General features: G+C 37.8%; 1 protein-coding gene across 1 annotated transcript in view; it reads right to left on the bottom strand.

Moving 5' to 3' along the window:
• Positions 1-13,312, bottom strand: part of LOC5569370 (ras-GEF domain-containing family member 1B) — a 166,532-nt gene that overhangs the window by 96,613 nt on the left and 56,607 nt on the right. The window lies entirely within an intron of this gene.

A 13,312-nucleotide genomic window follows, 5' to 3' on the forward strand; every position in this document is an offset into this window, starting at 1 on the left:
TTGCCACATTGGTTCAAAATTTTTACAGGTAAATTGTATTTACTTAGATAAAAAAGGTTTTTGAAAACCTAAATAGGTATTTAAAGCACTTATCGATAAAATTGCAACGATTTACCGTTTTGATTCATATTACGGACACTTAAGGCCTTAGTGAAGTATAACTCAGCAAAGAGCATACAAAATAAATCATTCTGTATGATTTCTCAGCGTTATCGAGCGTCGGAAACTCTTAGCTTTCGATAGGTGGCTAAAGAATACGCTTCCGTAGTTTGAATAATTTTGAATAAATAGGAATGTGTGGCCTTTTCATGATTCTTATTCCGGACGCTTCCTCACTTTTGCCTCATAATCCGGACACTTTGATTCGAATTCCGGACAGCTCATGGAAATCATTGATAGAAAAGTCAAACCGTCAGTTGAAATCGTCAAGCCACTAAAGAGACATCTAAGATAGTTGGACGTTATAAGTTTGCATAGATTTTTATGAAAAAAGCATATTACAACGAGCCTCGAGCAGAAAAAATTGAAACATTTCGTGTGAAATGTTTCCCATACAAATTAGAGTGTCCGGAATTTGAAGCTGTCCGTAATATGATTCAAAACGGTATTCAATATTTGCTCCAATGTTTCAACATTTGATATTCGGTGTAATTCATCAGTACAGGGAAGCAGCTTCGAAACCAACTCCAAAATTTTAATGGATGCTCTCTATAATTTTCTTTTTGGTATTACAATAACTAGTCCATACAGCATACAACTTGGCCGGCCTAAAATTAGTTTGAAGATCAATTGTTTGTTCTTAAAACAAAGTTTTGAAATTTGACATCAGAATAATATAAAACGCATCCAACTTATACGCTTTTGTACCGAATATTAGAGTTTTAAGTTAACATCAATTCATTTCTCGAATGACCAGATACTACACGCAAGAATTTAACTCTTGCCAAAAGGCCTGAAAATCCTTGAAGTAAGATTTCATTATTTTGTTTGTTACTTGTGTCATTAGTATGTTTGTTGTATTGATAAGTTTCCAAAGCCATTGATTGTCCCAGAAGTTCCGAATTCAAAATAAAATATTAGATATTCAAACATAAATTACGTAGTTCAAAATTCAATATGTCTAAATACACATGTCATATCTCATCGTATTCATCAGTAGGGTTGATGTGATTTCATTTTCCTGTCTCGTCTGTCAAGAACGTTATGAGTCGAGTACATCATAAAGTATCTTCAAGGTACTCGAGTCTAGAAGTGGTACTCTAAAGTTTAATTTATGCAACCGCACTTCTGATACTGTCTCATCGAAAAGCAACGTGACAACGAGAAACTGTGGAGCATCTCTGCTGCATTTCTGTTGTTGTGTTTAGGGTGACTTGTGATTAAAATCTAAATTAAATGCCTAATCAAATATGACCAATATTGAAAATAATATGCACGTTGCGATGATAGTCAGTAGTCAATACATTGGTTTTGGCTATAGTGCCATTTTATGCCCTGCCCATGTTCTCATAGAAGACTTAAGCGCCAATGTGACCAAAATGCATTTTTTTTTATTGCAGTGCATTATTTACCTAATAATACACTCTCTAGACATGCGAACATCACTTCTTTGTTCGAAAATATTTGAAGTGAGCAATTTACACTGAAACCAGACCGCCATCGGCACACATAGTTAGAATTCCAATTTTATGTCACTGATTGCTAGTAGGGTAATTCGCGTAGGACAGCTAATTTTTTTTACTTATGACGACAAAACCTCACGTTCGGCTTGAAAGGTCTCTCAAGTGACTATAAGTCACCAGAAGAGATAAAAAAATGGAAAGAATAGTTTTGGTTGGTTTGACTTTATTAACGAGATTTTTAGCCCTAGGCTAGTTCATCTCGGTACCAACGGCTTTACTTCCCTTCCGAAGGAAGTCGTCACTATAACTTTTTACGTCATAAGTGACTATGTCGGGGATGGGATTCGATCCCAGGTCCTCGGCGTGAGAGGCGAGTGTTCTAACCACTACACCAGGTCCGTCCCCTATGGAAAGAATGATTTACTTGGATTTTTCCCATTCCAAGTAATCATTATGAAAAAGAGAACCCAATCTGGCATTCTTCGGAAATAGCCTTCTCAAGAATATTATTTAGTTCACTTTAACAAAAGTGATGTAAATAATATTAAAGCTTTAGCAAGACTTATGTTAGATGTTCGTGTAACATGAGACAATTTTAGAAACCTGGAGGAAATTACCAGAACCCCACTAAGTGCCGTTGTTGCCAAAACATTGCCGCATGGATGCTAAATGCATGATTTGCGGAGGTTTTTCCCACGTCTGTCCTGTGAAGGTAGATAACAAAAAGTTTGTATGCGCAAATTGCGGGGACAACCGTAAGTCATACTTTTGGGATTGCCCTTCGCGTAAATGAATCTTCGAGGCTCGTAGGCAGATTAACGGTAGCGTTCTTCGTTCCCAGAGCTCACCAGGCAGAATCTTCAACAATGCTCATATTTCAGTTGCTTGCTTAAGAATCATGCGCATCAGGTAACTGCTGTAATCATGCGCTTTCACAAGCTCATGTTCTTCCGTCGAGAATTCGTTCGAATCTTTTAATTTCGAGTGTATTTACCCAAGGAATCTCCTATGCCCATATTTTAGCTGGCAGTTTTAGCATCTCCCCTTCAAATTGTTTTCCTAAGAATAACCGTTCTAATTATTTCAAACCTTATGGAAAACCCCTGCCGCTGCAGGCAACTCCTATTCCGTCTCTTTAAAAAAGCAAAAATCATCAGAAATGCACCTGCTTCTAGTTAAATGTCTGTATTTCATTTTGTTTTTGTTTAACTGAGCAATTGAATCAAATGATTGATTCAATGTTAAAAACCCCCACAATGGTTAAAGCAGTCCAACTTGGAGTAAAATTTACTAATCAAATTGTTATCATGAATCATAATCATCGTTCTATGAATGATAAAGATGACGAGCTGTTTAATTTTCTAACAGCTAATAACACACATAAAACAATTATTACTGAAACATATTTAAAACCTGTATCCAAACTCAAAACTTTTCTTGTTTATCGATATGATCGACTGGATGGGGCATGTGGGTGAGTTGCAATTATCATTTATAGGCGTATAAACACCATCATTTTTCGTCAATTGAAAACATAATTTTCCAAACTTTGGGTGTTTCTGTTGAAACACAGCTTGGTAAATATACTTTCATAGCTGCCTACTTGCCTTTTCAATGCTCTGGACAGCAAGTTATTTCGTTTCAAGCTGACTTGCAAACATTTACACGCAATAAGTCAAATTTTTTTGTCATTGGTGACTCTAATGCCAAACATCGGTCATGGAATAATTCTCAAAGTAATTCCAACGGCATAATTTTATTTGATGATGATGATGATGATGATTCTTCAAGATATTTCTCAATTCAATACCTTGATAGCCCTATATGTTGTTCCTCTTCTAGAAATACATCTACGATTGATTTGGTCTTAACCGACTCTAGTGATCTTTATAGCCAATTAGTTACTCATGCTGATTTTGATTCTGATCATGTCACAGTTACATTTCAAATATACCAGAAGCGCTTCTCAATCCTATCAGCTCCACTTTCAATTATTTTCGAGCCGACTGGAATATGTATGAAACACATATTGACTCTAATCTTGATGTTAACATTTCTTTAGAAACAAAACTTGATACTGACAATGCTCTTGAAACTTTAACAAATTCCATTGTTGAAGCCAGGAGCATTGCATTTCCAAAATGTGAAGTAAAATTTGAATCCGTGGTTATAGATGATGATCTTAAACTCTTGATCCGTCTTAAAAACGTGAGGAGAAGGCAATTTCAATGCACTCGCGATCCTGCTATGAAAATTATATGGCAGGATTTGCAGAAAGAAATCAAGAAACGTTTTGCACAATATGGAAACAATTTTGAAAATAAGATTTCTCAATTGGACCCTGACTCTAAGCCCTTTTGTAAATTATCTAGAATTTTGAAAAAACCTCAGAAGCCAATACCGGCATTGAAAGAGGAAAACAAATTATTACTAACCAATTGCAAAAAGCTCAAAAACTTGCTATGCAGTTTGGAAGCGCGCACAATTTTAATTTGTGACTTACTAGTCCAATTTACTCAGGACTTCGGAAATATTCTCAATCAAGCGAACGTTTTCGAAAATTCCTATGAGACTGATTTGGAAGAAGTGAGAACTATTATTAAAAAAAATCAAAAATATGAATGCTCCTGGCGATGATTGAATTTTCTACATCCTCATCAAGAAACTTGCAGAAAGTAGCTTATCATGCTTAGTTGATATACTTAACAAATGTTTTCAATTAGCATATTTTCCTGACAAATGGAAAAATGCTAAGGTTGTACCGATTTTAAAAGCAGACAAAACTCCTGCAGAAGCTTCTAGCTATCGTCCAATCAGTTTGCTTTCCTCCATCAGAAAACTTTTTGAAAAGGTCATTTTGAACAGAATGATGGCCCACATCAACGAAAATTCAATTTTTGCCAATTAACAGTTCGGATTCCGCCATGGACATTCGAACACTCATGAAATTTTACGTGTAACAAATTTGATACGTTTCAACAAATCTGAAGGCTATTCTACTGGTCTTGCTCTTCTAGACAAAGAAAAAGAAAGCATTCAAAAGTGTTTGGCATAAAGGCTTGATCGTTAAATTTAAAACTTTAATTTTTCAACATACATTGTTAGAATAATTCAAAGTTATCTGTCAAATTGTACACTTGAGGTTAATTTTCAGAACTCCAGATCTAAAAGACTTCCTGTAAGAGCTGGTGTTCCCCAATCTGACTTACCTGAGTTACCTCAGGGATGTAAAAAATCCTTGTTTGCGGATGACACAGGTCTCTTCGCTAAAGGACGAAGTCTACGTGTCATCTGTAGTCGATTGCAAGAAAATTTGGATATATTTTCTTCATACTTGCAAAATTGAAAGATTTCTCCTAATGCTTCCAAAACTCAACTAATAATATTCACACATAAACCCAAAGCTCTTGATTTGAAACCTTCAAATAGACATGTTGTCACGATGAGAGGGGTTTCAATAAATTGGTCAGATGAAGTTAAGTATCTAGGGTTCATGCAAGATAAGAATTTAACTTTCAAAAATCACATTGAGGGTATTCAAGCCGAATGTAACAAATATGTTAAATGTCTCTATCCCCTTATAAACAAAAAATTAAAACTTTGACTTAAGAACAAGCTTTTGATATTCAAACAAATTTTCAGGCCAGCCATGTTGTATGCTGTACCAATATGGACTAGCTGTTGTAATACCAGGAAGTAAGCTCTGCAGAAAATTCAAAACAAAATTTTGAAAATGATTCTGAAGCTTCCGCACTGGTATAGTACCAATGAGTTACATAGAATGTTGAAACATTGGAACAATTGTCAAATAAAATAATTAATAATTTTAGGCAAAAATCGTTACAATCTTCTATTGCCACGATTAATTCGTTATATATTTAGGTTAAGTTAGGTTAAGTAAATTGAAAACGTGTGTTTTTTCTCAGGTGAAATCAACTCACCTGTAAAAAATCTGAACTGCTACGGCAAATGAAATGTAATATGTTGTAAACAAAATGTTAATAAAATCTTAACCCTCTAATACCCAAATATTTATTTTCGATCTTAATATCATTTTTAGTTATCTAAAATCGTTCTTAACACGTTTTGGGCAATGATTTATTTTCATTCGCTAATCTATGAATTTTGGTTTTTGATTTTTATAATTTTTATTTTTGAACATCCCTATCCTTTTTCATTTTTTCTTGAAACGTCTTCTAGTTACTAATTTTTGACAATAATAAAAATTCAAAGTTTTGCGGTACTTTAAAAAAATTTTTTTTTAAATATTTTTCTTTTCCGTGTAATTAACGGAAAAACAGGTTTAAAATTATTTTAATGCCACCAAGCTCTTCTTCTGTTCTAGGTTAATAGTAGAAAAATATAAAAGGTACGATTTTTAATATTACACGTTAAATAAACTCCAGGCATTTGTAGGTTATATAAGAATACAATTTTTCAAACAATTTTCAGAAATACAAAAAAGTTTCAAAAGTCATAAAAAACTTTTCTCATATGCATGTTATGAGTCAAGGTTTAAGCCAAAAATAAAATCATTTTAATTTCCAAACTACGAAAAAATACACAAAATTCCAAAGTGTACCCCGTCTAAAGGCGGGGTTGGGTATTAGAGGGTTAAATTTGTTTTACCTACATAATTAGGATGATAGTGTTGTCTAATAACACAGAACACCTAGATATAAGAAATGAATGTAATGTTTGGAATGATACTAATAAAGAAAAACGAATGTTTTCAGTTGGCATATTTTCCAGTTATTGTCCAATCAGCTTACTTTTCTCCATCAGTATACTTTTTGAAAGCGTCATTTGGAATGATGCTCCACATAATAGAAAATTAATTTTTTGACAATGAAAGTTTGGATTCCCACATGGACATTTGATTACTCGTCAACTTTTTTGTGTAACAAATTTGATTCGTTCCAACAAATCTGAAGGCTATTGTACTGGTCTTACTCCTTTAGACAAAGAAAAAGCATTCGACAGTGTTTGGCATGAAGGTTTGGTCGTGAAATTAAAAAAACTTTAATTTTCCAACATACAATGTTAGAGTAATCCAAAGTTATCTGTCGAATCGTACACTTCAGGTTAACTCCAATTTGAAAGACGTCCTGTAAGAGCTGGTGCTCTTCATGGCAGCTGTTTGGGACCAATATTATACAATATTTTCACATCTGACTTACCTGAGTTAGGTAACATGATCAAGGTTAAACTTCATTGGTCAATCAATAAATATTATTTGAGTGTCCGGATATTGGTCTCGTCCGGATTTTGATTCATCACGGTACCTCAGGTATGTAAAAAATCTTTGTTTCCGGATGGCACCGGCTGTGATGCATTTCAAACTGAACGCGTGCCAAAAGTGAACTGAACGCGTTCTGATTTTGCACGAGAATCTAGTAGACATTGAACTCTCGTGCAAGGTTCTGCACCTACTCATGCACATTAAAGTTAAAACCAAATAAAAAACTGCATCAGAACACAATTAATTCCTATCATTACAAACATATAACCTTGAAGGTTTCTTAACATCTTTGCAAAACTCCCGCATTTGAATATGTCCTGTGTCTGCCATGACGACAGTTTTCATTTTGCGCTCAAGCTTACTTGATCCCTCGTTCAAAGGTTTAAACTGGAACGCAAACTGAACGCGTTCAAATGCAACACTGGGCACAGGTCTCTCCATCCAAGAACGAAGCCTGCGTGTCATCTGTAGTAGATTGCAAAGAAGTTTGGATATTTTTCCTTTAAAAATGGAAGATTTCTCCTAATGCTTCCAAAACTCAACAAACAACGTTTTTAGGTTTTTGAGTGGAAGTGTTATACATGAATAGCATTAAAACCATCATGACATTTGAAATATTTGAGCTAGAAAACTTTTGCTCCAATTAAATCTAAATATGTTTTCACTTGCCGTAAGGTAGCCCCACTTATGATCCTGTCCGCACCCTGTCAAAGCTAAATATGGCCCTGTGACCACTAAATTCATGGTGCCGATCAAAGCTCAACTACTAATCTACGAATAATGAACAAATTGCAACCGAATAAGTCTACTAGGGAGACCCAGTCCTAGTTTCCTCTGACAATTTGCACCATTTTTGGGAGACATTGTGCAAACAGCAAAACCTAATTAGGCTCACAAAGCTCTTCCCAACATATGCAAAACATTCAGCTGCTGTCCTTCATTTCAACGGTTGCGTGCTATCTGGGGTAGGATTTTCGACTCGGAAATAGCCAGATATGCTTTGAATGTGAAAATGTGACTATCTGCAGTGAAGTTCTGTGGTATGTCGTAGTGGCTCTCTAATTTTGCCATCGCGTGCGGCGGAGGAGGATGAACGTCAGTCGTTGTGGAGAAAAAAGCTCAAAGGTGGAAGCATCGGTTTTTGCCATAGCACCCATTGTAGCCAATTGTACTGTCCATAACTGCATATTTGTCACATTCGACATTTTTCACGATTCCGATTTGACACAGTGGAACATCATCAAATTCTAAATACTTTCGACCCATTTACTAAAATCTGTGAGATTTTTCTAGACAGTTCGAAAAAAATACCAAAGTTTTTTCGCACATTGGTTTTTGTTACTGCACAAGAGTCACATTGAGACCATACATGGGCTTTATAATGTAGTAGTAATGAAATTTCTATCTGATTTATTTTCTGGGTATTCTTCCTGCACGCAAAAAAGAAAAACAAAGTTTTAAATTCTACACACCGAATTTGGTAACACTCATAAGAAATCAATGTCTTTGGAACTGGTTACGGTTGTGGCCAATACTTGTTCTGGGTGCCTATAATGATCAACGTGGTTTTGTATGCGAAACCAAGGTTTATGCTCAGTTCTGTTATTTTCCATTCATAATATGTTTTGAAAGCATTCATTATTGCGTATTTGCAGTATAGGTAGAACTCTCCATATACTTGAAAAAAAAAATGGTCTGGCCAAACCCAGTGCTTCTACCCTATTTCAGTATTTCATGCACTCTCGACATGGCGAGGCCGTACCAATGACTGCAGATGACATCCAGTGGAGATAATTCAAAATCAACTGCAGCAATCACTACCAGGAATAGATTTGCATTAGCCGGGGTTTCTCGTGTGTGGCATTATATATTTCTTATTTCGCAGCTTATGCTCGCAACGATTGATGCGTTGGATTCATATTGATTGGATTGCCGTTTCTGAAAAGCTTTTGCATAATTCATTCTTTGATATTAGTGGTACTATTTTACACCGATAGGGTGCCGGTGCAGGTTTTTGGTTCAGGGAGCAATCACCAGTTTCAAATCGCCTTCTTATCTGAGTCTGAAAATGAATCCCATACATATTTGCAGGGTTGCCACCCGGCATTCTTACAAAATCCGAGCCAAATTTGATATGGTCATTTTTTAAGTTCCAAAAGACTTTATTGGAGCGAAGTGCCATCTTGTTTGGAGTATTTATGGTTATATTCCCAATCAACCAATTCGAGAAGCGGTTCTGAACTTTCATGTTGCGGTGGCATCAGATCGCGACCTGAAGAACGAGCAACCACGCGATTACTTCACGTTGAAGAACGTTAGCGTAAATTCAACGTATGGAAGGCTAGAGTTCAAGGATGACCAACGGGCAAACTTAATTCTACGGGATACCACAAGACGAACAGATGATGGAAAGCGCTACGAGAGTGGGCTGTTATGGAAATTCAAACAAACTTAATTCTCTAAACCTCGGTTTCCCAGTCTCGATAAGCATAGAAAAAACGCAGTGTAAAATGACGATTTTCAGTTCTTGGATTTTCCGTAATAGAAATTTTCTTGACTTCCCTGGATATAGATGATTATCGTGCCTGCAATACGCGAATGCGAAAAACGGCAATTTTGGCAAAATAGCTCTCGTTTAATTACTGTGTATTTAAGTGCTCTTATACACAACACTAAGCAGATGAGCGGACTCTAGACGTAATGTCAAGAATAAAAGACGAAGGTGAAGAAGTTGGTATACTTATCATGAGGGCAAACTAATAATTTATTTAAGTAATATAATTTGTTTACAGATTGGCTCTATCTACGAAAACAAAAATAGTTTGCTTCAAAATGTACGTTAAATATATTTTCGCTAGTAGAGCTCATTTACGTCGCCAGTATTCGGCAAGTAATGCAAGGTGAATATATCATGATATCGTTCAAGACAACGCGTAGGCATTTTATATGCTTATAAAGGGTGATCTGATTTGACCATCGGTTAACATGGACTTAAATAGGGAAACTTTCGATCAGTTTGTTCAATTTGGAGTAGGAATATCAGAACAACGTTTTTCTTTTTTTTTCGTTTGATAGATCTTTCCCAGACTTTCCAAATGCATTTTTATTGTCACAAAACAAAAGATAAAATATTGTCAAGTATTGAATTAAAGGGCCTGTTCTGAAGGATGCAAGAGTGTTTGAACTCCGATAACATGCAAATTTGAAACGATCCATACTGCCAACAGCGTTTCAGAGGTGGTGCTGATTCTGGCTGTAATAAAAAATGGCATTAACGCATTTTTAAGACATTGGGGCAACTTCAACAGATACTCAACAACAGCTTGAGTGCTTACAGCAACAAAACTAGACGACTTGTATTCAGAATAGAAGAATTTCGTTTTTTAAGGAATCAATCTGTACACACAAGATCGTTTACCGTTTAGAGAAAAAATTTCACTTGTTAACTACCTACTGACGCGCACTTTGTGAAGTTGCAATGAAAAGAAAACAGTGTTGGTTGCTAGGCCTACCAACACTGTTATCCTCATGCACCGTAGTCTGCCTGGTAGAAGGAGTCGCAAATGATTCACATAAATGATGCAGTATTTTCGCTGAAATGATAGGAGAAAATCAAAGCCTCGTTGGATTGGAAAATAAGGATCGTGCATTCTCTTTCTCCTTGTTTTATGAATCAATGCAACGCAAAGCAAAGGAAATTTTGAAGACTGTATGGAATTCCTGGCTTTCCAGACAGCTACCCGATGGTAGTCCGCCGCCTGGAACACCTCGAGCGAAGGTTTAAACGGGAACCGGAGTTAGCTGAAAGAGTTCGTGAACAGAGTTATCTTCGAGTTGACATCTGTGGACAAAAGTCCAGTTTGGTATTTACCCCTGGGCATCGTAACTAATCCTAAGAAACCGCAGAAAATTCGACTGATTTGGGATACAGCGGCCAAAGTCGACGGATGTTCCTTCAACGATAAACTTCTCAAGGGTCCAGACCTGTTGACACCACTCCCAAAGGGTTTGCGCCAATTTTGCCAATTCCCAGTCGCTATCTCCGGAGACTTGATGCAGATGTTTCATCAAATATGAATTTGGTTCCCGGACTGATAGTCCCAAAGATTTGTCTTCAGAGAACAACTATCCAATTATCCGTGCATATACACGCACGTGGCCACTTTCGGATCGACTTGTTCCCCAGCATAGGCGCAATACGTTAAGAACAAAAATGCACAGGAGTTTGCCGAGAAGTTTCCACGGGCCACTGATGCTATGGTCCAAAAGCATTATATGGATGATTATTTAGACATTTTCCGAGCTGTTTAAGAAGCAAAAGATGTAGTAAATAAGGTAAAATTGGTTCACTCTAAGAGAGGGTTTACGCTTCGGCATTTTTTTTCTCAAATATGCCGGAAGTTCTACATGGAAATGGCGAAGCAACAAAGGAGGAATGCAAAAAGCTTTCTCTTGAACGAGGAGAGAACTCCAAATCCGTGCTCGGAATGAAATGGTTACCAACAGGAGACGTATTCTTGTATTCTAACGCATTCTAACAAAGTGTGAAGTTGTCAAAGTCGTAATGGCTCTATTTGACCTGTTGGACCTTATTTGGATTTTCCTGGTACAACAGTTGCGTATTCCAAGAAGCTATTTCAAGTATGCTCGTAGGGATAAACTGGACAATCTGCAAATTCGCGTTTTTTGTGATACAAGTGAGGCTGCATACTCCTGTGTAGCAAATCTGCGGCTAGAAGAAGACATCAAAATACATCGCTCATCGGATCGAAAACAAAAGTTGCCGCCCCGCTGAAGACCTTGTCGATTCCCCGCCTGGAATTGAATGCAGCTGTTCTTGGTGCTTGCTTATTGGAAACATTCCAAAACTATCACAGCCTACACATTTCCCTAAAGATCCTCTGGAGCGATTCCAGGACTGTTCTTGCGTGGATTGGATCCGATCACCGTCGATATCAGAAATTTGTCACTTTTATAATTGGGGAAATACTGACGATCACCGATCAAACTGAATGGAAATGGGTCCCCACAAAACTCAACATCAATCAAAACACGAAGTGCAACAATGGGCCCATACTCTCTATGGATAATCCTTGGTTTCAGGGACCAACTTTTTAACGCGAACCAGAAACATTTTGGCCCGAACAACGTCCAGTCACTTCAACGAACGAGGAACTTCCAGCATCAACCGTACATTCGTGCCATTTGATCTCGAAAGTTAATATGTCAATTGATGTTTCTCGATTAAGTTCGTGGATTAAGTTTCAACGGACAGTGGTCTTTGTACTTCGCTTCCTGGCAAATTGTAGCCAAAAGAAGAATCGGGAGTGGCTGCAACAGGGTGTTAGTAGCCAAGCTAAGTTGAAACAAGCCGAAAAACTCCTGTAGAAAATTACGCAGCAAGAGATGCTCAACGAAAAGATACCTATCCATCCTTGCTGCTTCTCAAGGACCACCAGAGAACCGCCATCGTACAGTTCATAAGTCTAGCGCCCTATATACAAACATGGCCATTCCTGGATGACCGTGGAATTCTGAGAATGCGTGGAAGAATCGGTGCTACTCCTTTTGCACCATCTGAAGCGAAATTTCCTGCAATTTTACCTCGAAAGCACACAATTACATTGCTCATCGTTGATTGGTTTCACCGTCGTTTTAAATACGCCAATCATGAGACCATTGGAATGAATTGTGAACGAAATTCGTCAGCAATACGAGATTCCTAAGGTTGATAAATGGCTGGGCATGGCGTACCATTGGTACCTCGCGTACCTGAAGGAATAAAATATACCCCTCTGTGCGGTCCTTAGCCTCTTGCCCAGCAACTCCTATCCCTACCTCCTCGCGGTACTGGCCGGGGTAAGAGTAACCTTAGGGAAGATCGGGTATAATCAAACCCTGGTGGGAACTTTGGTCGTATGCTGACAGAGAAGGGGGGGGGGGTTGCTTTTGCTCTTGCTTCTGCAAACCTGGAGCGTCTGTACTCAATGTTAGGAGCGGCTCACAACAGCGTCTGTTCCCCATGTCAGGGGCGGCTGATCATCGTCCGAGTGCCAGAGAAGGACTCTAAGCTAAACTGCGCACTATGGTCCTCCGAGCATCTAGGGGGAATGGTCCTTCGGAAATCTAGGGGGTTGGTGTCAAGCCCTGCAAGCTAGCCGCAAAAACATCAAGCAACGAATAATCGACGAGAGAATACGAACCGGAACAATCGACGAAGACCACAGCGACGTAATGGGACTAGCGATTGGAAGCTCGGTACGTGGAACTGCAAATCTTTCAACTTCATTGGGAGCACACGCATACTCGCCGACGTGCTGAAGGACCGTGGATTCGGCATCGTAGCGTTGCAGGAAGTGTGTTGGAAGGGATCAATGGTGCGAACGTTTAGAGGTAACCATACCATCTACCAGAGCAGCGGCAACACACACGAGCTGGGAACAGCTTT

Source organism: Aedes aegypti, chromosome 2 (genome assembly GCF_002204515.2).
Source record: "Aedes aegypti strain LVP_AGWG chromosome 2, AaegL5.0 Primary Assembly, whole genome shotgun sequence".
Taxonomy (NCBI): domain Eukaryota; kingdom Metazoa; phylum Arthropoda; class Insecta; order Diptera; family Culicidae; genus Aedes; species Aedes aegypti.